Source organism: Myodes glareolus, chromosome 2, assembly GCF_982192425.1.
Source record: "Myodes glareolus chromosome 2, mMyoGla1.1, whole genome shotgun sequence".
Taxonomy (NCBI): Eukaryota; Metazoa; Chordata; class Mammalia; order Rodentia; family Cricetidae; genus Myodes; species Myodes glareolus.
In genome coordinates, this window is record NC_142027.1 from 74,555,247 (window position 1) to 74,580,519 (window position 25,273).

Sequence of the window (25,273 nt, forward strand, 5' to 3'; positions counted from 1 at the left end):
CAAACCAAAACCCTTACAAATCAGGGATCTCAGCATGGAGCAGGAAACCCCTTTTCTTTTTAGCACTAAGCTGTTTAGACAGGTACTTCAGTTTTCATTTTTTTCTGGAGATATGGCCTTGACTGTGTACTTACCACTGGGACCAAAATGAATATCACCTCCTTTTGATACAAACTGTCTTAACTCTTATAGGATTAAGAGAAAAAAACTTGTAAAATACAGAATTTTAAGAAAATTTCATATCATTTTAAAATAATATTCTTATTATTACAGCTAGAATTTTAGAAAAAGCCGTAAAACAATTCATTTGTTTAAGGATTTGAGATCTACAGTTTTCCTTTGAAATTCTTAAGTTTAAAAGAGCCTGAAGGGAAGTGAGAATTTCCTATGCGGTTATTTCTCAAGGAGTATTTTTTAGAAAGCATACATCCTACTGAGGCGACATTTGTCAGTAGGCAGGTGGCTGGACGAGAGATATAGCTCGCTGCTACAGCACACTCCCCCCTAGCCTGTGTCAGGTCCCAGCTCAATCTATGGCATCCCTAAAACAATCCCGTTGAGATGCTGCGAGCAAACTGCACAGGCGTGATTGTATGAGAACGGCATGATGAACTTCAGCATTTTGTGGGCCAACTAAAAATATCAATGAAAAATAATAACAAAATGAAGTTCCAAAACACTAAAAATAAGCAGAACCTCTTTACTCTCTTTATGTCCCCAAATGACTTTAAAGAGAAAAGACAGGATCATGGGGTGATGAAACAAGCTAATAATTGTTGAATATTTGGTAAAATATATATATATATATATATATATATACATTAACAAGAGATCACACAAATAAAATTTTCAGGTGCAATTAAAATAGAAAACCAACAAAGTTGAAGGCTGCAGCTGAAGGTAAGTGATTTCTAGTCTAGCCATGACAAATCCCGTTTGTCAGAGACATCTAATTACCTCCGAGCCTGTGTAATGATGGTGTGTGAGAGGCACTGCATTCCTGGGAGCTTTGGTTGTGTGTAGGAATTAGCCTATCACAAAGGGGTTCAAAAATAACTATAATGATTCACGTTTACTGGAGAGTCTTAGTCTTTTCTTCAAGTAAATGTGATAGTGACCAAAACCAAAACATTGGGTGCGGAGGGAGGGGTTGTTAGAATAGTGTGGATTTACTGAACTTTCTAAAATATATTTATTTTATTTTTTGAGTTTATGATGTAATTGCATGATTTCCTTCTTTCCTTTCCTCCTTCCAAATCAACTACACACTGTTTCTTGCTCTCCTTCAAACTCATTCTTTTTTCTTTACTTGTCATTAGACACATGCGTGTTCACGCACACACACATGCTCACGCGCCCGCGCGCGCGTGCACACACACACACTCACACACACACACACACACACACGCACACATTTGTATGTATTCCTAAAAGCATAAATAAAACTCAGTCTGCATAATGCTTCTTGCATGTATAAGGTAACAGGACTGACTGTCTTTAAAGACACTGTCAATCTATAGCTCAGTCTGTCCTTGACTTCAGTGCACCTCCTGCTTCAGTCTCCCAAGTAACAGTTCATTCTTGGTCCTTACTGAGCAATGACTGAAAAACTCCTTGTAATTCAGACTTCTAACCTGGTACTTGATGGGCCAAGCAGAGTTTTTACATGTGTGCAAGAACCCAGTACCCTGTGAAACAGAGAAGAACTAACAAACCCAAGGTTTCTGAGCTCCCAGGAAATGGTAGAGGAGTCATTAGAGGCAGGGATAAATAGAGGTAGGCCCAAAGATATCCAAATTCAGGGCACTAAACTTTTAGGATTTCCCATCTGGTCTTCTCCTTTCACTGTCTAGTGGCTTTTTTAATTACAGCAATGGCTCCAGAAAGTCTGTGTTTCTAAGCAGGTCTGGGCTTAGATTGCCTACAACCTTACACCCAAGAAGGATAATTTTTTTCATATATATATATATATATGTATATATGTATACATATATATATGTATATATATTTCATACAATATATTATGATCCCAGTTCCTATTCCATTAACTCCTCTCACCTCCACTCAACTCCATACCCTGCCTTTCTTTCTCTTTATAAAACAGACAAACAAAAATCAAAATTAAATGCACATATACAATCAAAGGAAAAACACAAGAAACATGCACATACACAAAAGCACAAAAATGGAAACTGTAATACGTAAACAAAAGACAAGTAAGACAAAAAAATGCCCAACCAAAGTAAATTAAGATAAAAGCTACTGAGTTTGATTTGTGTTGGTCATCTATTGCTGGTCCTGTGGTTAACATATTCAGTGATATTCCATTGGAAAAAACTACCTTGTCCTTTGCCAGCGATAACAATTGGAGATACCTTCTTGGTGAGAGATGAGAGCATGGGTCTACTTCCCTATTTCAGTGCTGGAACCCTATCTGCTGTGAACCTGTGTAGGCCCTGTTCTTCACCAGCATTATTGTTATAAAATTTTAGTAACCAGTTTGGATCACATACACAAGTCAGATTACAGCATCCTGTGGTTCACATGCTTTGCCATCAAATACAAAGAGAACTTGGAGCTTGATGGAGAATACACGGAGAAAGAAAAGTTTCAAAAGAAAACAGTTTTAGTATCAGAAGAACAGGAGCAACTCTGACAACTCCCATCAGATGTCCATGTCTGGAGGAAGAGATATGGGTAAAACCAATTTTTGGTCCCAACTTAACAATCAGCAGCAAAAATCAGCAATAGCACCCCATAATGAATACTATCCAGAAGCATGAGAAATCCCTGTGGACAGAGATTGCTCTACAAGGAAAATGACAGACAGGAACGATTTCTGAAAAGGTCCTGTTTGAGATGAGCCATCTTCAACAATGGCATAAGGTTTACCAACTAAAGGGAAACAAGGGAATTATTAATAAAGCTCTTCTGAGGATTTTTAATTCTGCATGAAGCAAAGTGCACTTGGAGCACCTTTAAAAATCGCCTCTAAAGAAGAAGAAAAGGTAGATTTAGGAAGGGGAATGAAAGCTTAGACTGAGGAGGCCCTGAAATTTCGTGATAATAACTTCAAACACTCATAGACTAGCCACGTGCTCTGCTTTTAGATCTGCCGGTTACCAGTCATAGGTCAACCATCTACAAGCAGGCTGGAGAGATGGCTCAGCAGTTCAGAGCACTGCCTGCTCTTCCAAAGGTCCTGAGTTCAATTTCCAACCACGACATGATGACTCACAACAATCTATGATGAGATCTAGTACCCTCTTCTGGAAGAGACCTGGTCAGTTGTCCTCGTTAACTTAGACCAAGAAACCCAATATGAACAAGTTCAACGGACCCATCATATACAGGCTGCCTATGCATGCTTCATCACTGCCAGGGCATAAATTTTATTTTCAAATTTTATTAAATGAATGGAGAGGTCCACGAGCTGGGAGGCAGGTAACACTCTCATTCACACACATCCACAGCTCTGTAACCCATCTCTATGACAAGAATCTGCATGTAGAAACAACCAGGATTAGATTTAGGTAGCTTAATTCTTACAAGAATATATATGCGTTGTTAGTTACCACTAGAAAATAAAATAGGAAGAGCAACACAAAACCACTTAAAACTATGTGACTCAAACAGCACCCACTAGTTTCTGTACAGTTTCCACAGGTCAGGAGCCCACGTACCTGCTGGATGGCTCATGTCTCAGATGCCTATCACCCAAGTGGTACCTGAGGTTTCATCCCATCCGAAGGAGGAAGTTCCGTTCCAAAGGTATTCTTTCTGTTAGTTAAGCTCACTTCCTTTTGTTTCTAGAAGACATGGTGGTGTCCATCTTCTTCAAGACCATCAAGAGAAAGCACTTGAATATTACAAATCTGTCATTTAAAATAAAGAAAAATAATTCCTGTGTGCTAAAGTTGGATCTACCCAAATAATTTCCTTTGGCTAAATAAAAGTAAATTAATTTGGGGCATTAACTATATCAATGAGAGTCCTTTTCCTATGTTATAACCTGATTATAATACTGAAACCTATCCATCCTCAATAGATATTCATATGGGAGGTAATGATACCCATGATCAATAATCTCAAGAGTCATTTTTGAATTCTTCCTACTGTACCTAATTTAACTTTGCTAAAACATCAAAAATAAATCTGAATGAACTGAATGATGGACTACTACCAGAGGCCATCTCTTCTCGTCTGATGTGTGTGTGTGCATGTGTGTGTGTGTGTATATGTATATGTATATATGGAGGGCATCATGATAAGTTAGTCATAAATATGTAGATTAACAAATAAATTCAAAAGGGCAATACACTATCTCTATTATTAAGCTGTACCTTATTCTAAGGATATATTGGACATAAAATAGTACTGTATAGCATATTAGCACTCTGTTTATATCAATATTTATGTCATCTACATAATACACTTTTATATTTTATAGCTGGACATTTGTAACACAAGAAATAGATAACCCTGTAGTCCTGCAGAGATAATTATTAAAAGATACATACTACTATAGGTGTATGCTTAATGTATTTTCTGTTCGGGTTGGGTATTCAAAAGAGTTAGAAGACTATATCCATAAACAACAACAGCAACAGCAACAGCAACAGCAAAAGGATACTGAGAACACTAAGGTCATGATAAAAACTAGCTTGTTGGGTGTCATGAGGAAAGTAGATTGGAGAGAAAACATGAAGTACTAGGAGGCCAGTTAAGAGAGTATTGGATTAGTAAGTGAGGCAGGAAGAAAGGAAACCATAAGGGGAAAAGGAACAAAAAAGAAAGGGTAATGAAATGCATAAGCATGAGAGCATGGAAGCAAGGGATTGGGAAGATGGGGATCAGGAAGACTGGTTCAAGCGAACTAGTGAAGACAGTGGGGGAGGGGAAGATAAGAACAAAGGGTACAAATGTGCGTGAAAACACCACAATGAAAACCTTGGATTTATGTACTGAGCTAACAAAAGAAAGGTAGAAAGAAATAAAGAAAAAGAAAGGAGGAAGAGAGGGAGGGAAAGAGACAGGAAGGGAAAAAGGGAAGAGAAGGAAGGAAAAGGAAGGGAAGAGAGGGAAGGGGAGAGAAGAGGAGGGGAGGGGATGGGAAGGGAGGGGAGGGGAGGGGAGGGAAAGAAAGAGGAAAGTTTTAGGAAAAGAGAAAGTTGATGTAAGTAGACCACTCACACTAGTCCCTGATACTGACCTTTGGATGAAGGGGACATAGTCATTCGGTGACTGAGGTCAATGTCAGAATAAGCTGACAAATGGATGGATCTAGAAAACATCATATTGAATGAGACAACCCAGACCCAGAAAGACAAATATCATATGTATTCACTCACTTGTGTCTTCTAGACCAAAAGCAAAGGAAAACCAGCCTACGATTTACAATCTCAGAGAACCTAGACAATAAAAAGAACCCTAAAAGAGAGATACATGGATCTAATCTACATTGGAAGTAGAAAAAGACAAAATCTCTTGAGCAAATTGGGAGCATGGGGATCATGGAAGAGGGTAGGAGGGTAGGGGAGAGGAAAGGAGGGTGGTGGAGAAAAATATGTAGTTCAATATAAACAATAGAAAAGTACAACGTAAATTAACCAAAAGGATGAGGTAAAAAAAAAAATAAGCAGCTCATGGGTTTGCCAGCTGGGTGATGTGTCTGTGACTTTCTATTGGTCTCACGAGGTCGTGGCCCCTCTGAGGCTATGCAACATCTAAAAACTGAGCTAGTGCCACATCCGTGTGTGCTCTGTGCTTGTTTCTGAAAGAGCAAAGAGAGGGGATGGAAATGTAAAAGAATTGAACACTATCATAATCACTCAGCCCAGAGATCTACGCATCTGTAGATGTGTACCAAAAATAAACAAATAAGTAAAAAGAAAAGGAAAAGAAAAAGAAATTCCTTCGGAAGCCTGCCATTAGTCTTTACATTTTAAAGTTATATTCAGTTTAACAGGAGGCAGTACTGAATTCTCAACCTCTTTTTATTTTTATTAAATAATTATAACTCCTATTTTTTAAAATAGGTTACTCCTTAAACAATACTCTTGTTTCAGTTTTGGGAAAAGAATGTTTTTGTTTCGTTTGGTTTGGTTTGGCTTGGTTTTTCAAGACAGAGTTTCCCTTTGTAGCTTTGGAGCCTGCTCTATAGCCCAGGCTAGCCTTGAACTCATAGAGCTTCACCTGTCTCTGCCTCCAGAGTGCTAGAATTAAAGCCTGACCCATGTGGAAAGAATGTTAAGCATAATTCCCAAATTATAATCCAGAAGAACTATGTCATCAATGACATGTATGCCCTCAGTCTCAGGTAACTGTAGAATATATGTAATACTTAGGATAATTCAAGTAAGGAAAATATGTTGGTGTCCTTTTAAGGCCTCTTTCTGTGAGAAGCTGCTTCAGTTTAACTGAAAACTCTTTATTTTCTTTATATCCGAAGAACTCAATCCCAATGGCCACATAGCATGAAAGCAGGTGAGTTAACACCAATCAATAGTACCTTTCACATTAAGTGAGTAACAGAGAAGATAACCTTGTCTGAATTTTTGCTGCTATATCTTATCCATAGTTTCTGTAGTTTTTATCTAACTGTTATGTTCTACATTTATTTCAACCCAGGCTGCCCTAGTGATAGACAGCTCAGGATCTAATAACCTAAAAGAAAGCATTAAGATATTGTAAAAATAATAATAAAACAATTCCACTAATTAACTAAAGCGTTATTGGCTGCTTCTGCGCAATGATGCTTCGAGCTCACTGGCTCACTGTAATGCATTCCAGCCACCTGACAGACAGCTTTTCTTCTAAACACCGGGAAAACAGGACTCAAAGAAGAGTGGGCATTAGAATGGATTCTCAAGAACTCTCTCCCAAAATGGGATTCGATGTGTAAAAAAATTTAATTACAAGAAATGCCCATATAGAAGAGAATAGAGAGGTAGTTAGAAAAAGCAGGAAAGGGAAACCAGGACACAAGACACATCTGACCAGAATGAAGGATCCAGGAAGAGAAGACCAGCGTGGCAGTGTGCCTTTTGCTGAGCTGATAAAACACCAAAAACAACTCGGGAGAGAAGAGGGTTTGTTCGCCTTACAGCTTACAATTTATCATCAAGGGAAGTGAATGCAGGCACTGAAGCACCAAACTTGGAGGAGCTCTGCTTTCTGGTTTCTTCCCTCTGGCTTTCTCAGATGCCTTTCTTAGACAGCCCTGGCATGGCAGGGCCCACAGTGGGCTTCATTCTCCAACTTGAATTAATTATCAAGGCAATGTCCCGTAGACGTGCCAATCCGATGAAATGAATTCTTCAATTCAGATACCCTCTTCCCAGGCACATCCAGGTTTGGATCAAGTTTCCAAAAGCTAACCAGCTCAACCAGGGAAGGAGAAATCTATACTACCCGCCTTTTACAGGAGTTTGGCCAGTGCTGATCAGAGCCCAGGGGCCAAAATCATCCGCACCAGGACTTCCTGACTGCAAAGAGCAAGTGGTCTTAGTGTCTCTGCCACAATTAGTCCTGAGGCAGGTCAGCTAGGCACGACCTGACCTCAGTGCCAAGATAGTAGTAGTCTTCAAAGACTGTGGTGTTTGCTGCAATTATGAGGCCGGGAATTTATGGCAAACACAGTTTCAATGTGATTTTTACTTGTTCCAACCATTTACCTACAAATTTCATGATTTAATTTGTCTTACAGCTGAACAGTTTGTCATTGTGTACATATACCACAGTTTCATTATTAATTCTTCACTTTTAGAGCCCTTAGGTTGTTTCTCCTTCCTGGCTCTTGTGAATGAAATGATGGCAGACGTGGCAGAGCATGTGTCTCTGAATCACGGTGTCACATGTGATCATGCCATCATACTTTAGGCACATGTCAAAGAGATGGGGCGTGCATGGATTTATTTCAGCTTTGCAGTTTTCTCCACATTGAGTTCCACAGTGTTTGCACAAGTCTGCGATCCCACCAACAGTGAGCGAGGGGTCCCTCTTCCGCACACCCCCTCCAGCATTTGTTATCAGGGGTTTTTGTTTGTCTTACCTTTGCCATTCTTGCTGGGGTTAGATGAAAACTCAAAGTTGATTTGATTTCTACTCCCCTAAATGCTAGGGATGGTGAGGTTTGTTTAATTTTTTTTTGAGATATTTCTTAGCCACTTTTATTTATTCCTTTGAGAACTTGCTGTTCAGGTTCCAAAGTCAGTTTTTAATGAGTCCTCCCCACTCTCTCTTTGGAATGTTCTGAATAATATTCCTCTGTCAGACTCAGAGCTGGCAAAGGTTCTTGCCTATTTTTGGCCTTCCTCTTTACTCAACTGATTTTTTATTAAGCTGTGAAGAAGTATTTTATTTTTATGAGGTACTGTTTGTCAATTGTTCCTTTCAAGTTTTGGGCAAATGAAATTCTATTTAGGAAGTTCTTTCCTGTGCCTGTATTGTGTAGGGTACTGCCTATATTTTCTTCTAGCAGTTCTTGTGTTTCAGGTTTCATATTTAGGTCTTTGATTCTCTTGAAGTTAGTTTATAGATACAGGTCTCATTTCATTCTTCTGCATATGGACATCCAGTTTTCCCAGCTCTGGTTGTTGAAGACGCTTTCTTTTCTCCAGTATACAATTTTAACATCTTTGTCAAATATTAAATGGCTAAAGTATATTATAATATATTCATGTTTGGGTCTTTGGATTTGTTTCATTGCTCCTCATGTCTCATTTGTCCCAGTACCATATGTTTTTATTACCTTGACTTTAGGTAATTTTATATTACTTTATATCTTATTATTAATATACCTTAAGATCTGGATGGGAGTCCCTCCAGCATTGCTGCTTGTGCCCAGAATTGATATGGCTATTTAGAGTCTTTTCTGTTTTGTGTGTGTGTGTGTGTGTGTGTGTGTGTGTGTGTGTGTGTGTTTCAAGATCGGATTTCTCTGTGTGGCCCTGGCTGGCCTGAAACTCTCATTGTAGTATGGCCTCAAGCTAACAGAGATCCATCTGCTTCTGCCTTCTAAGTGCTGGGACTATAAGGGTGTGCCGCCACCACCCAGCATTCATATGAATTTTAAGATAGTTTTCTTTTCGTTTTCTGTGAAGTATGAGATGGGCATTTGGAAAGGGATTGCCTTAAATCTGCAAATGAATATTGGCACAATGGTCATTTTCCCAATATTTATTAGTGGTCACTTTCACAATCAATAAGCAAAGAATTCTTATTTTCTGGTGTCTTTCTTTCTTTCTTTAAGAATTTAAAGTTTTCATTGTAGAGACCCTTCATCTCCTAGGGTATGTTTGTTCCTAGATATTTTCTTTGAGACTGTTCTGAGTGATGTGAGAGTCCTCTCTGTATGATATGAATATATTTTATTACCACTGATTAATAAAGAAGCTGCTTTGGCCTGTGGCAGGGCAGAATATAACTAGGTGGGAAAACTAAACTGAATGCAGAGAGAAAGAAACAGAGTCAGGCAGACAACATATAGCTGCCGAAGGAGAAAGATACCATAACCTTACCAGTAAGCCACAGCCTCGTAGTGATACACAGATTAATAGAAATGGGTTAATTTAAGATATAAGAATTAGCAAAAAAATACTCCTGAGCTGTCAGCCAAACCTTGTTGTAACAAATGCAGTTTCTGTGTGATTATTCGGTTCTGGGCAGTGGGGAAAGGAAAGCGCAGTCTCTGCTTATATGAGAATGTCCGTCATGTCTTTATCCTTATGTTGTGCAGGCTCATTCTGGATCCTGCCATGCTGCTGGATGTGTTTATCATTTCTAGAAATTTTCTGGTAGAATTTTTGGCATCTTTTCTGTATATCATGTCATCTGCAAAGAGGGAAATTTGGAGTCTTCTTTCTGCTATTTGCATCCCTTCCATCTCCGTCTCTTGCCGTATTGCCCCCGCTAGTGCTTTGAGAGCAATGTAGAAAAGGAGTGGCGAAAGTGGACATCCCTTTCTCATCGCTGGTCTCAGCAGGATTGTTTCAAGTTTTCCTCCATTTAGGATGATGTGGGATTTTATATATTATAGTATCATACAGAATTTTGATAGCCTTCAAGACTATTATCTTTGAAGTGTTAATAAGAAACCTAAAAAACTGGGTGGTTCCTGAGGGACACATGACGGCATCACAGTTGAGGAGTTAACAGTCTACCTCACAGAGGGAGGATTTCCTTGCTGTAAACAAGGCAAAGAATTTTGTTTGCAATACTGAGGCCATGTCTGGGGACAGGATGTGGTTCTATCCAAGCTCATATTCATTAGGGCCTTAACACTGGTTCCTTGTTGCTTTTACATACAATACCTAATTATGAGAGAAATATTAACTCTTAACAGTAAATGTGAACTGGGCTAGAATCCCTGTTTCTCTAGAGAGAGGCACCATGCTTGTTGATGAGGAGTGCTCTTTCCACAGCTTCGTGTCCTGTCTCAATTCCTTACAAGGCTGATGGATCAGTTACCTATTGCCTGGAGCTGAGCAATCCTAAACCAAGGAATCACTCTGAAGTCCATCCTAGGCTATTGTATTTCCATGCTGATGAGCTGGCCAGGCTAATCAAACCTGTTCTCTGGCAGACTCACTCTTATACCTGCAGACCAGCAGGGTCTCTGCCCTGGACCGGCATCAGCAAGGAGAATGCAGATGGTCTAGTTTCATCATACACATATCTTGCCTTCCTTCATCCAGGGGTAGGTCAGGCACATCCTCAGTGTGGTAGCAGTGCAGCTTCTGCATTCAATCTCATGCCACCAACCTGAACCCTATACCCATCAAGAAAATCCATCTGCTTTGCTTTCGGGGAAAAGAAAGAAATAAAGTCACCCAACAAATGATGTCACTTCTGAAAAGACAAACTCTTGAAGTTGTTGATGAAAAATGCCACAAAGTAGTACATCTGGCTAAAGTAGTTCATGTGTTTGAAATGAAGTCACTATGTATTAACATTATGTTGCTTGAATATGTGGGAGCAGTTATTTCAATAAGAGAAACTAAAATGAAATCTTAATTTTCAGAGCTGAGGATCTGGTTCCATGAGTAAAGTATTTACTGACTAAGAAAAGAGGAACTTATTCCCAGCACCCATATAAAAATTAGATATGGTGTCACAAGTTTGGAATCCCAGCAATGGGAGTACAGAGACAAGAGGATCTTGGGAGCTCACCAGCTGGATAGCCTCATCTAACTGGTGAGCTCCAGATTCAGTGAAAGACCTTGTCAGAGAGAGAGAGAGAGAGAGAGAGAGAGAGAGAGAGAGAGAGAGAGAGAGGAGAAGAGAAGGGAGAGAGAGATTGAGTTTCGTTTTAGCTTAAACACTGAGATTGCCTAGGAAGGGAGCAATGTGAGGAGTGCCATAGCCCAGACCAGAGATCTACCATTACTGAAGCCTTATAGAGAAAAGACAGTTAAAAACTGAATCAGTCTCCATCTTTTTAAAGTTTTTTTGAGACTGTATTTTAACTGTAATATTTCTCCCTTCCCTCTTCTCCATCCAAACCTCCCAATATACACCACACTCTTCTTGAAATTCATGGCCTCTTTATTAAATAATTGTTATAACATGCATATATGAATTTGTATATTCCTATATACAGCCTGTTGAGTCCATATATATTACACACACACACACACACTCAGGGCTGACTGGTTGGCTGTGCTCTTCCCTGGGGAGGATCATCTCTCCCACTCTCCTTACTCAGTTGCTTATACTTGTTCGTGCAGGGTTGAGGCCATGTGTACTTTCCCTCCATCCAACTTGGTGTGATTGTTGGTGTCATCCATGTTCAGCTCATGTTTGGGTGGTCATTTTGAAAAGAATTTATGGATATAGCTTCTGATGTTACTAGGTGACATAATATCACAGCAAATTCCCTGATCCTCTGGCTCTTTTTTCTTTCTTTCTTTTTTATTGATTTTTTTTAAGCTCTACATTTTTCTCTGCTCCCCTCTCTGCCTCCCCCTCCCCCTTCAAGCCTCCCCCAAGGTCCCCATGCTTCCAATTTACTCAGGAGATCTTATCTTTTTCAGAGCATCTTGTGTTTCTCTAATCTACAGAGTAAGCAGAAAAAGACAAGCTCCTCTGGCTCTTAATATCTTCCTACACCCTCTCTTGGAATGTTCCCTGAGGCTTAGGAATGGGAGTGTTTTGTAGATGTATCTATGGGGACAGGACTTCACAACCCTACATTTAGGTTGGTTTTGGTTTTCTGTAGCGTCTCTATCTGTTACAAAAAGAAGGTTCCTTGATAAGGAGTGAAGACTACCAGACAAATGTTTATAGATTGTTGTTAGGGATCATGCTGGTTTAGTAAATTTGTAGCTGTAGAGTCTCTTCCAATAACCATAAATTTCTTTTCCATCCATCCATCCTTTTTTCTTTGTATCTATCTATCTCTATCTATCTGTTTGTCTGTCTGTCTTCTGTCTGTGTGTGTGTGAATGCATATGTGTGCATGCACACATGTGCGTGCATGTGTGTATCTTTGTAAGAAACTAACTCACAATAACATATACATTGAAGCCTACTAAGCATCAGTGCTACCCCTCATAAGCGTCACTTCTTCCCCTTAGCTCCCTATGCTACCACCACACTGACCTTTGTTCTGTTCTACATGAATCACCCAGATGGTTCTGTCTCAGAAATTTTGTGCACTTAAATCCATGAGATGAGCCCCTAACCTTTTAAAGCCTCTGTTCAGTGGCCACCTGCTTGGAGAAGCCCACTCTCACCATACTAACAAAGGGACAAAGTTTTTACCAGCCCTTTCCTTTGATACCTTTTCCTTCTTAGGGTCTGTTAAACACATACTTCTATTTTAAGCAGAGTTATTATTATGATTTACTGTCTGCCTCCTCTATCCACATGTATTTCATAAGAGATGGAACTTTTCCTGTCTGTTCACAGTTGTGTCCTTGAGCCTCTAATAGTGTCTGACATAAGGGAAGGGCTCATACACATTTAATGAATGAATGATTCTCATTCTAGTTCTGATGTTTGATGGCTTAGCCAAGATTATTGTTTTGGGTGTTACGCATTTATATCCACCTCTAAGCAAATGTTCCTTTTGTAGCTCAGGTACAACATTACCAACCCTCAAATTTTCCCCTTTCTTTCCAAACTTTTATTTGTCTGGTACCATCTGGTGTTTTATACAAACAAGAACTTCTGCCTACTAGTTCAGGTCAGAAACTTGGCAGTTTTTCTAGATTCCTCCTATTTTTAACCCTCCAGTCAATATTAACAGACCCACCATATTTTCTTATCCCTGCTGCAACCATTGCCATGAGTCTGCAATAATTTCCCAAGGGGATACCTTGCCAACCCACTTCTACTACATATTAACCTGTGATCTTGAACATATCTCTTAACTTCACAAGGTGTCTTTCCTTGTCTCCCAATTGAGTTAGTCTTAATATCATCATACTAGGTCAAATGGCATCCTCCAAAATGTATATCTCCTCAGAAGCAAAGGGGATCGTATCTACAAATATGGTCTTAACAAATATAATAACTTGAGGCTGTTGGATACAGGTGGCCCAGCTCCGGGGACTAGTGCCATGGGCAATTTAGGTACAGAAATTACAATTGTAGCTGGTTATGGTGAGACAACTTTAATCCAGCACTCAGACAGAGGTAGGGAGATCTCTGAGTTTGAGGCCATCCTGTTCTACTGAGTTCTATGACAACCAGGGCTACACAGAGAAACCCTGTATCAGTGGGAAAATAGAATAAAAATTAAATTTAAAATATTTACAATTTTGCTCATAGTAAATAAGAGATAAAATTTATTCATATAACGCTGTTCTTATTCTGAATCCAAATAAAATCTCTTAAAAATCAAACATGACCAAGGCACATACCTGATCAACACTTTTCAGCAGCATTTTAGCATCCATAGGAGAGCAAGCATAGCTTAAAGCTAGCTCAAAACTGCTCTGTGAAAAGCAAACCTGGACATACCCCCTTCTCCGTGAATGCCAGCTTCCTCTTACCTCCTTTCCCTGCTAACTACAACTCCTTTATCCCATTTAAATATCCAATATCCAATCTCTAGCCTCCCTAACAGATTATTTTCCTTTTGTGAAATATTCTTTATTCTTCTCTCACAGGTTACTCATCTTTTCAGCCTCTGTTTACAGCCCTCCCTTAAGGGACTCCTGAATGCCACTGTTTAGCATTACCTGGTCACCTCCAATTCTGCTTCCTATGGCATTCCATGTGTGTGAACGTTCACCTCTATTCCCAGTGGCACTGTGAGGCAGGGAGGTTTGGTCACACTTTTCCTGTTCTTTTTATTTAGTCTAAGTATCCGGTATATAGTCACATGAGTTCAAAAGATATTTACTGCAAAGGAAAAAATTATGCTCATTTACATACACTAAAATAAATATGATAGCAAATATAGAATAGCATTGCTGTGAACTGCAACAGGTGGGCAGCTTGGCAGAGCATCTGAGACCAAGTAAGACCCTAAATGATATGGAAAGGTGAAGTATTAAAATGCATTCATCTTAGCCCTATCCTGAGAAAATAGCTAGAAGCTCAGCAAGGCAACGCATTCGTACCAAACTCAGCAAGCAACAATGGCAGAACAAGAGATAAAAGTCTCTTCCTCCCACAAGGGTCCTTCCACAGTAAAGTCCTTCAGAAAGTAAATGAAAAAAACAAGTAGCAGAAGGAAAGGACCTGCAGGAAACACTAGACCCGTTTATTAGGGAACGAAACGATGAGAGTGTTTACAAAGGACTCCGGGTTTGCCAAGGAGTGAGTCTAACTGACGGGAAGTTCCTCAGATTCTGGAGGTGCAGCTAGAGAATGTGTAACCAAGGGAGGAGAAATAAATTCCTCAAGTGCAGTGAGCATGGGGCCAGGGAGGTCAAGAACAATTTCCTGAACTGAGACACCACAGAAGGAACAGGGAGTTTCCAACCAAGCCCAAATCCTGCCAGCCTGCCTCCGGAACTCGAGCCAACTCCGATTCTCTGGTTGCTATTAGAGATGATTAAGATGAGAACCCAGAACTAACAGTGACACGGTGCATCCAAAAGCAACAGGACTAGACATATCAGACTGAAGAAAGAAGCCTTGATGCCGGACTTCTTCCTCCTTCCCGAGATGCAGATCAATGTCCCTGAATTCTACAGGTTTTCATTCCCCTTCAGAGTTGGGGTGAGAGCTTGTGGTTCTCTCCACTCACCTTTCTAGGTAAACAGAAATACTTTTATTCATTCCGCCTGGGCGCTGATATCAAGCCCACCCTCAATAGACTATGATTCACTAAGTCCTAACCAAAGCAGAACGTGGAGAGGAAGAAGGCATTAGGACTTCAGACATCTATCTTAATATACCTTGTGCCCTAGCACCCTGGACTTTTTCATCATTGGTTATTTTTACATTTTAACACCTTCGCTTCCTCTATTTACTTATCAAGGACAAAAAAAAACCAGTGATTTAATTCAGGATATTTTGCCAAAATAAAACTTGGAACTGGAGACCATGGGATATAACTCAGTGGGTAAAGTGGTTGCTGCACAGGCAGGAGGACCTGAATTTGAATTGTCAGCATTCATTTAAAACCTAGGCCCATAACCATACTGATGAATATTTTGCTTATCACCATAGAACCTTCATCTGGCGATGGATGGAGATGGAGACGGAGACCCACATCGGAACACTGGACTTAACTCCCTAGGTCCAAACGAGAAGCAGAAGGAAAGAGAACATGAGCAAAGAAGGCAAGACCAGAGGGAACCTTCATCCGATGATGGATGGCAATACAGACGGAGACCCACATTGGAGCACCGGACTGAGCCCCCCAAGGTCCAAATGAGGAGCAGAAGGAGGAAGAAAATGAAAAAGGAAATAAGGACTGCGAGGGATGCGATCACCCACTGATACAAGGGACGGATCTAATGAGAGTTTACCAAGGCCAGTTGGACTGGGACTGAACGAGGACGCGATCCAACCAGATTCTCTGAATGTGGCTGGCCCGGAGTCTTTCTGAAAAGCCATTGACAATGACACTGGGACTTGTTTCCTCTGCATATACTGGATTTTGCGGATCCAGTCCGTCTGGACACTCACCTTCCTGGACCTGGAGGGAGGGGTGAGGAACTTGAACTTCCCACTGGGCAGGAAACCCTGACTGCTCTTAGGGATGGAGAGGGAGGAGGAGAGGGAGTGGGGGGAGTGGGAGGGTGTTGGGAGGAAGGGCTGAAATGGAAACTTTTATAATTTAATAAAATTACTTAAAAAAAACTTCTTTCTCTGTGTGTGTCTCTCTGTCTCTCTCTGTCTCTGTGTCTCTCTGTCTCTCTCTCTGTGTCTGTCTCTCTCTCTCTCTCTCTCTCTCTCTCTCTCTCTCTGTGTGTGTGTGTGTATGATCCCAGCACAAGAGATGACTGAATAAGAAGAGGCTGTGGAGGCTGGACACCTAGTTTAGGCAAACTGGTGAATTCCAGATTCAGTAAGAGATCCTGTATCAATACTTAATATGAAGAACCATTGAGGAAGAAATCTGACATTAACCTTCTGTCTCCATATGCGTACAGACAGGTGCACATACCGACATGCATATATATGACACACAGAGATAAAATTGGAACCAAGATTATACATTAACATTAATATGCTCCCTCTTTGCTTAACTTCTTTTTATTAGTGCACACTAAATGAAATAATGGGCTTCTGAAAAATAATAAAAATAAATATGCAAATCATTATGACATTTTATCACACATAATTTTAACAAAACATTCATGAATTATCACACACATACACACATATATACAAACATATACATCCATATATGTATGTATGTATGAGAGAGAGAATCAGTCATTCAAAACTATGAAATTTGCAGCTGGAGACATGAATCAGCACTCAATAGCATGTACTGTCCTTACTGGATTGCCAAGACCCAGTCACATGTCTCTCACAATCACCTGTCACTGCAGCTCTACAGGGATCTGGTGTCTCTGGTCTCCTCCAGCACTGGGCTCCTATCCATACATCAACACAAAGACGCACAAACACAGACATAATTAAAAGTAAAACAAATTCTTAAAAATTGTAAAACTTGCACATACTAGGATATTCGTTATTACTTCCGTATGGTTAATGCAAGCTGAGACTTAAATTAATATTTGAACAATGTTTAATCATTTTTATAGTATTTAGTTGAGTTAGCTTGGTTTTATAGGGATGGTCTCTGTAGCCCAGGCTGTCCCCTAATTGCTGGGATTGTAGATGTGCACACTGCAGCATGCCTCTGTATATCCCTTTTAATAGCTGTAGGAAAAATGATCAAAATATGCAAATGCAGGGCCAATGGAATACCTGCCTAAAAACCCATCTGGCTTTTTTGGTAATTTTAGAAAATTACTCCTACATATTTTTTTTAATATTTGAGATCATAATATAATTACAACATTCCACCCTTTCTTTTTTCCCTCCAAATACTCCTATATACTACTTCCCCACTCTCTAATTCTTGGCCGCTTTCTTTCACTCATTGTTATTTTATGCAATATTATATTATATATAATAACATACTGTATTATATGTAATTGTGTATATAACCTGTTCAGCCCATATATTTACATATATATATATGTGTGTGTTTTTAGAGGAAACCAAATGCTGTGCTCTTTCCTAGGGGAAGATCACATCACCAACTACTGGTTTCCCTCAGCTGTCTATGGTAATTTATGTAGAATTGAGGCCTTCTGAGTTTTCTCTCATCTAGTTTGACACAAGGAATAAAACTATCAACCATTCATTTAAAACAAATAAGTCCGTGACATACATCATTTTTTATGTAAATATACATGCAGAGTTTTATGAACTTTTCTTACCTGGGCTGATGGTGCTACCTCCAAGAGTCGAATACCACCAAACAAACAAACAAGCAGAAAAAACCAATAGACTTGAGAATCTCTGTTTTTAGTTGTTTGTCCAGGTCAGTCAAGAGACTAACAAAACATATAACCTATTGCTATTTTCGTTGGTTATTTCACCTGCAGAGGTACAAGGCAGATACTTATTTTTGAAGACACTATGCATTTCAGAAACAGGACTTGAAATTGACGTGAATATGCCCTCCCTTGTGGACCAGCTTTCATGGTACTACTTAAAGTTGAGGAATCCATTTTTCTATCTATCATTACATTCTATTTACTAAGAATTATCTGATGTTCACCTTAGAAATTGGCCTCTTGTTTCCTTTTATGGCTATCCTAATACTTTTATTTCTAACTGTAGTATAATATTGGTAGCACCTTTTAAAACAATGGTAATGTTAAGTATGCTTAACTATTAGACTATAAACTTGCTATGAGATATTTATACACTGTGTAAAGATATGTTTCTGTCATTGGTTTAATAAAAGCTGAATGGCCAATAGTTAGGCAGAAGGTATAAGTAGGATTTCTGGACAGAGAGAAATAACAGAGAGAACTGGAAAGAAAGATGCAGAGGAAGTAGAATAAGCAGTATGGAGATGAGTTAAGGAACCTCGTGGAAGAATGTAGATTTTAAAATACGGGTTAACTCAAGTTATAAGAATTGTTAGAAATAAACCTAAGCCCAGGCTGAGCTTTTAAAATTAATAGTAAGTCTCTGTGTCATTATTTGCAGGCAGGCAATCCCAATGAGAAAGTACTACCATAAATGGTGCCCAATATGGGGCTTGAATATGCAAACATAGAACCTGAAAAAGCTAGGAAAAGTTCTGTACAAGGAGATGTGGTGTTCTAGTCTCTCAGGTGTGGTGGTACATGGCATACAAATGCATAGCTATCAGTCATTGCTTGTAGGTTTGAGTTAGTCACCAGCACAGAATCACATGGTACATGGGCTGGCCCTTTAAAGCTTGACTCATGTAGTTCGAGAATGATGAAGACATGCAGAAAGCAAGGTTCAGACACGAAAACCTCTAAAAAGATAACGTATGCTAAAAAAAAAAAGTATTTAGGTGCTGAAGAAAGAAAAGAAAATGGATATAGACAATCATCAAAAAATAGTTTAAAAAATAATAGTGAAATCTTTAAGGAAAAGGTAAAATAATATAAAAAAATAAACCACATGAGGATGGAAAATACACAGGACACCTGGATGCTGTATGTTGCCTTCTTGACTTTGAATATTTTGAGTGCTGATGAGTTAATGGCAACTGCTTAAAGATATTGGAGTGTAGAAGGGACTGCTGTGTTAAAGGGACTGTCCCTGTGTTAGAAGGGACTAGCTAACATACCTTAGGGATATTTTTGTCTTCAAATAAAAGTCAGGAAATGTGTTGCATTGGGGGAGAGGTTGTACTTTTGTTTCCATAGTAAAAAAAAAAAGCTATGAATTCCTTCAAAATTAAAAGAAATTAGATTTGACAGGAGGAGACCTCTTGAGGATTGTAGCTGTAGATGTGAGGGAACAAGCCAGAAAAGACTACAGGACAGGTGAAAGGTATCCCTCTGCATGGAAACAGCTCTGAGACTGAATGAGACGTGATAAATCTTTCTGGTGTCAGAGTCCTCATGACTTATTATTGCATGCTATCTTTTCATATAGCACTGGTAGAGATTATTTGACAGTTTGGGTATGCAGTCCAAACAGACTTATAATGTTGACAGGTGCCTTTTACCTGCTGATGTGGGATTCCCCTCTTTATGCCGTGAATGTTTTTTTGTTGCTGTTGTTGTTGTTGTTTTACCATTGATTAATAAAGAAACTGTTTTGTCCCATGTCATGGCAGAATAGAGCTAGGCAGGCTAGGCAGGAAAACTAAACTGGATACAGGGAGCAAGAAGGCAGAGTCAGGGAAATATAGCTGCTGAAGGAGAAAGACTTTCCAGTAAGCTACAGTCTCATGGCAATGCACAGATTAATAGAAATGGGTTAATTTAAGATATAAGAGCTAGGTAGTAATACACCTAAGCTATTAGCAAAGCAGTCTTATAATTAATACAGTTTCTGTGTGCTCATTCAGTCTGGGTGGCTGGGAAATAAAGGTGCAGTCTCTGGTTACAAATGGCGGCCAATGTGGGGAAATATATATCCACATAAAGCCTAAGGAAACATTAAAAAATGGGCTTCTGGATCCACAAAAATAGGTTTCAATCGGAGCTTCTTAGTACTCACATATTTTCAGAAAGGCTCTGATTGCTAGCAGTAAATAGAGGCATAATTCCTTTAAGAGTAGACTTCCTGACTCCGCTCAGCATTAGCAACAAAAACTGTGTGGCTCATTTAAGAACTAGTGACATGAATGACTCTGGCTCTTTTGGAAGATCCTGTTACTGAGCACTTAAATGAGGTTTGTAGGCAGCATACTACAAGTTTCTTGGTGGAGGCATGGGCCAACTACTTCCAAGAGTTGGGGTTGTAAACATGGCTCACAGAGCTAGCAGTAAATGTACCTCCACCATGTTGAAAGGCTGAGAGAGGTAGAACCAGTACCCAGTGCCACATCAATCACACTATTTACTATTTTTACAAAACGATCCTTGTCAGAAAAGAATTTCAGATACACAATGCACAGATTCAGACATGAAAGACCTCCAAATAAGTCACAGTGTGTTTGAAAAATGTATACAGGGTTAAGAAGAAAGAAAATGGGTATAGGCAGTTATAGAAAAAAAGCAGTTTGAAAAAATAAAGCAAAGTCATTAAAAAGACAGTAAAAGTAATATAAAAGAGTACAGACAGTCATAAATTAAAGGAGTGGAGATAATAAAAATATTAAAAAGGAATAGAGTAACAAAAATATACATACTAAGCCACATAAAGATGGAAATACACAGAAAATCTGGATTATGTGTATTATTTCATTTTCTTTAAATTTCTTGACTTCAGAGAGACATTGATTCTAGGGGCTGCTAAGCTAAGCCAACATATATATTTTAAAGATGTCTTGACTTCAAAATTTGAACCTAAAGACATGTTTCTTTGGAAAAGAACTTCTGCTTTTGTTTCCACATAAAATGAGAACCTGTGGATTCTTTCAAGGTTAATGTGGTTTGATGGAACAAAACCTCCCAAAAGGATTCTATGAACCCTTAAATTCTTCCCCCAACAAACAACAGAGAGCATTTTGGAGAAAACCATGCCCAAATTCCCAAAATTATTGTTTATAAATGTTTGTTTTCATTTAAAGAGGATTGATTATATATGATTAAATGGTCACAGTTAATCTCTTTCTATAAAGGGGGGGAGGTATGATATAGAGATGAATACTTTGCATTAATATGAATCTTGGTCTATGGACACAAATGTAAGATCAATTTTATTACACCATGTATATCTCTTTCTGTTCCTGTTTAAGGTATTCTGTTTGTAAAGCTCATTTAAAAATACAATGTGTAATTAAAAACTATGGAGCAATAGATAGTCATCTTTAATAGTCAAACTTGTAATCATATTATTTAGGTTTTCTAGATTTACAGAGATATATCTCAAATGGATTGGTATTCTTCAAACCTTTCAAAGACCTACAGAATATGGCATTTAAAAGATTTTAAGAACTTAGACTTTTCTTGACAGTAAGTCATGTCTGCTTCTGGCAGCACCAATTACTTCAGAGAGGTTGATGGGTATTGAAGAAACTGACTATGGAATTTTCCTTCAATGTGACAACACTAGCCATTTGGGCAAGAAAATGCTCTTGCCTGGACTGCTTGATGTTTTGCTGTATACACTGGACATGAAGAAGCCACAGAAAAATGACTGCTGAACTTGCCTAAGGAAGGTGAGAGAGTCCTTCAGGGTTCCTGCTTTATGAAAGAGTCTGTCAGACATTCTATAGGACACATTAAAAAAGTAATTGACAAATTGACAATATAGGTGAAACAATCTTTCAAATTTCCTACTTACTGGAAAAGTCTGTCAGATACTATGGACCTGTAGTATCTAAAGAGGATACCCCAATGTTACAGAAAAACTTTAGGTTACTATTAATGCAGTGAGATTTCTCTGTAAATTCTAGAGTTTTAGAAGTTATTAGCAATATACTTTTTATTTTCTTAGGTACTATTATATCAGTCTATAATCTTTGATGAAATTTGTGGAGGGCCGGACCACATTCTCCATTGCTTCTAGGAACAAAGGTAGAGATTGACCTCTGTGACCCCAAGGTGTGGCGGTACACGCCTTTAGTCCTGATGCCTGGGCGGCAGAGGCAGATTGACCTCTGTGACCTCAAGGCGTGGTAGTATACGCCTTTGGTCCCAATGCCTGGGAGGCAGAGACAGGCAGATCTCTGTGAGTTCAAGGTGATGTAGCACACGCCTTTAATCCCAGCGCACTTGCTTGGTAACTCTCTACTGCTGCGTCCCTGCCTACTCCCAAGGCATCATCTGGGATAATGGGCAGCGGACCAATCCAAGAGTGACACGTCAGAAGCGAGGACTGTTTCCTTTATAAGGGCTGGGTTCCCCTCATTCTGGGTCTCCGCCATGTAAGCTTATGCTCTCCCTCTCAAGACGCATAAAGCTTTACTGCAGAAGAATCCTAAGTGTCCCGCGTCGTTCTTGTGGGCGAGATGGTAGCGTGGGACAACTGGTGCCGAATCCCTCGGGACGCCGAGGGACCCTGACAACTGCTCGCACCGCCGGAGACCTCTTGGACACAAGGAGGATTCAGAACTGCAGGGTGTTTGCTCAGAGAGGTATGACTATTCTTGGACTTTTCGGTTTTGGGCTTGACTTGTCTCCACCTTGGAAAGGTTTCGTAGAGGCCTTGGTACTTCTTAGCAGTTCTCTTATCACTTTGAAATTGCTTAGAAGATAAATCCTGCCAGGCTGTTGTTGCAGACGGACAAAATGTATTGGAGGAAGTCCAGGATAGCATATCAGAAACTGAGTGCAGTGAGAGGTTAGGCACGCCTGTAAGAAAAAGAAAATAGGAAAAAGGACCCCCTCCCCGGTGGTTCAAAGAATGGGGGAGACTGAAAAGAAAATAAGAAAAAAGGACCCCCCGGTGGTTCTAAGAATGGGGGAGACTGACCTACAAGGTCAAAAGCTTTCTGTTATGTTGTTTGTGTTGTCTTTTGTGTACCGGACAGGAGAAAGATATTTGAATTTGCCTAAGGATATGATGTTTTGGAAAAGAGGTTCTGTTTTCATCTCCACAGAAAATGAGAGCCTAAGGGTGTACTTGAGATTTATGTGGTTTGAATCATCGAGACCTCCTGAAATGTTGTAGTGTATACCCCCAAAATGCAACGGCCCAATTCAGCAGGAAGTAGTCAGAGAGAGACTAACGACGCCCATATTCCCTAAAAGATTGTTTAAATGAGGTCCTTTCAGTGGTTGCATAGCAGCAAGTCTGCTTCTGAGTTCTGCTTTACTCCGTGCACCGAGTTTGGACTCGGGATGAATGCAGCTGCGGCTGGAGGGTGGCTTGAGCGGAGCTTTGCTAGGATGGCTATGGTGGGGGGCACGTTGCACCGGCTCAGTCGATGCCTGGCCTGGAGGGTATCACAGCAGTACCGAGAATGAGAACGGTGCCACAAGCTGCCAGGTCAGAAGGCTTGCAATGTGCCTGAAACTGTGAGGGGCTCTGAGGCTGGAGTGGCTTCTGTTCCGCTTGGCTGAGCTGAGCTGTGCTGATCCTAGGTAACAAAGGCGGACCAATAGCCTGGGGCAACGGGCGGGGCAAACAATGCCGGCTACTAGCCCGAGAGATTTTCCATCTGAATAAGGAGCTGAAGAGATAGCTTAAGGGTTAAGAATGCTGCCTGTTCTTCCAAGGGTCGTGAATTCAATTCCCCAGCAACCACATGGCAGCTTACAACTATTTGGTTTTAAATCTAATGTTTCAGGATCCACAGGGAGGTAGATGCGAAAAGCCCTTAGATTTTTAAGGTGATTGGGTCATTGGCTAAATCTGTGACTGTGGCAAAAAAGCCCATAGTTTCCAACACGCCTCTGGTAGACTTCTTGATGCAGCTGGAGAATTGCGACCCTGCGATCCCAGATACAATGACTAATTATTAAGCAATTGTCTAGTTATCTTGTAAAAAATTAAACTAAAAAACTTGATGAGAAAGTAGCAAGGATGACCCTCCAAACAGTGACAAGGGCATGGCCTATACTGATACCAGTTCTTGTTAAAAACAAAAAAATGGGGGAATAATAAAGGAGTTGCCCCCAACGCCAAAAATGGCCATTGCCATGGCTCTGTTCACCATAAATTTTTTAAATTTGGATGATAATGGCCAAAATGCTGCAACACGACATTGTTCGGATCCACAGCGGCCCAAAGATTTGGTTAAGTGGAAAGACGTGCTTTCTAATGAATGGAAAGGCCCGGATCCCATTTTATTGAGATCCAGGGGAGCTGTTCGTGTCTTCCCACAGGATCAAGAAAGCCCATTCTGGCTGCCAGAGCGATTGACCCGAACAGTGAAGAGTGATCCACAACACACGGATTCGCCTGAGGACCTGGCTGCTGTTCCTCCTGCCATTTTGAGGATGGATGACAGAGCACTGATGGAGGACACTCTCAGCCTTCCTGAAGCTGTTACCAGTCAACCATAGGATGGCGGTGTCTCCTCGATTTTTTACAACCAATAAGACTCTGGGCCCCCTCCCTACCGTCCTAGAGATGATTTATAAGCTTGGCCGTAGGACTCCAGTCCTGGGCCGTGTCTCTCATTCCCCTACTTCAAAGAATGGGTGGGGCTGGAAATGTTTTGGAACAGTCCTATGCTATGGATTAGTGTTTCTCCTCTGGATGGTCTGCTGACTCAAATCCCAAAATCGTAGGGACAAAGTGGTTATTGCACAAGCGTTGGCTGCCCTGAAACAGGGGCCTCTACCGATGTGTGGTTATCTATGCCGAAGCAGTAAGGTTTATGCCAACCAGCTCCTGCACCCCTAGGACAATGGTCCATTGCACAGGGTGGAGTGCTTGGCTTAGCTAGCCCTGAAGGTTGTCGAGCTAAAGAGCATCGCACAGAGAATGGTCCTCTCTGAGAGATATGTCGTCCTGCATAAGGGTTTCCTGTCGTATATTCCCTTTCCCAGAAAAATGGCAGAGGGCAGGCCGGATAGGTTCCAGGTGTCATGAACCTAGGGGCAGATTCTGTGCAAGCCCATCGTAATGTTTTCACTCTGGGAAGTGCGACCTCTATCTTTGCCTTCTGAGGGAGTTGCCTTTCTGCAAAGAAGTAAAAAAAGGGGGATATGTGGAGGGCCGGACCACATTCTCCATTGCTTCTAGGAACAAAGGTAGAGATTGACCTCTGTGACCCCAAGGTGTGGCGGTACAC

General features: G+C 40.2%; 1 protein-coding gene across 2 annotated transcripts in view; it reads right to left on the bottom strand.

Annotated features, from left to right (window-relative positions):
- The window catches only part of Cldn16 (claudin 16), a 113,560-nt gene that overhangs the window by 63,292 nt on the left and 24,995 nt on the right, over nucleotides 1-25,273 (bottom strand). The window contains exons 1-2 of one of the 2 annotated variants that reach the window (XM_087901804.1): nucleotides 5,213-5,285; nucleotides 3,684-3,875 (exon numbers count right to left, since the gene is read on the bottom strand). The gene's annotated coding sequence lies outside the window, so the exon portion shown is untranslated. Of the gene's footprint in view, nucleotides 1-3,683; nucleotides 3,876-5,212; nucleotides 5,286-25,273 lie in introns of those variants that run through there. The other variant, XM_087901802.1, reaches the window with a different exon arrangement.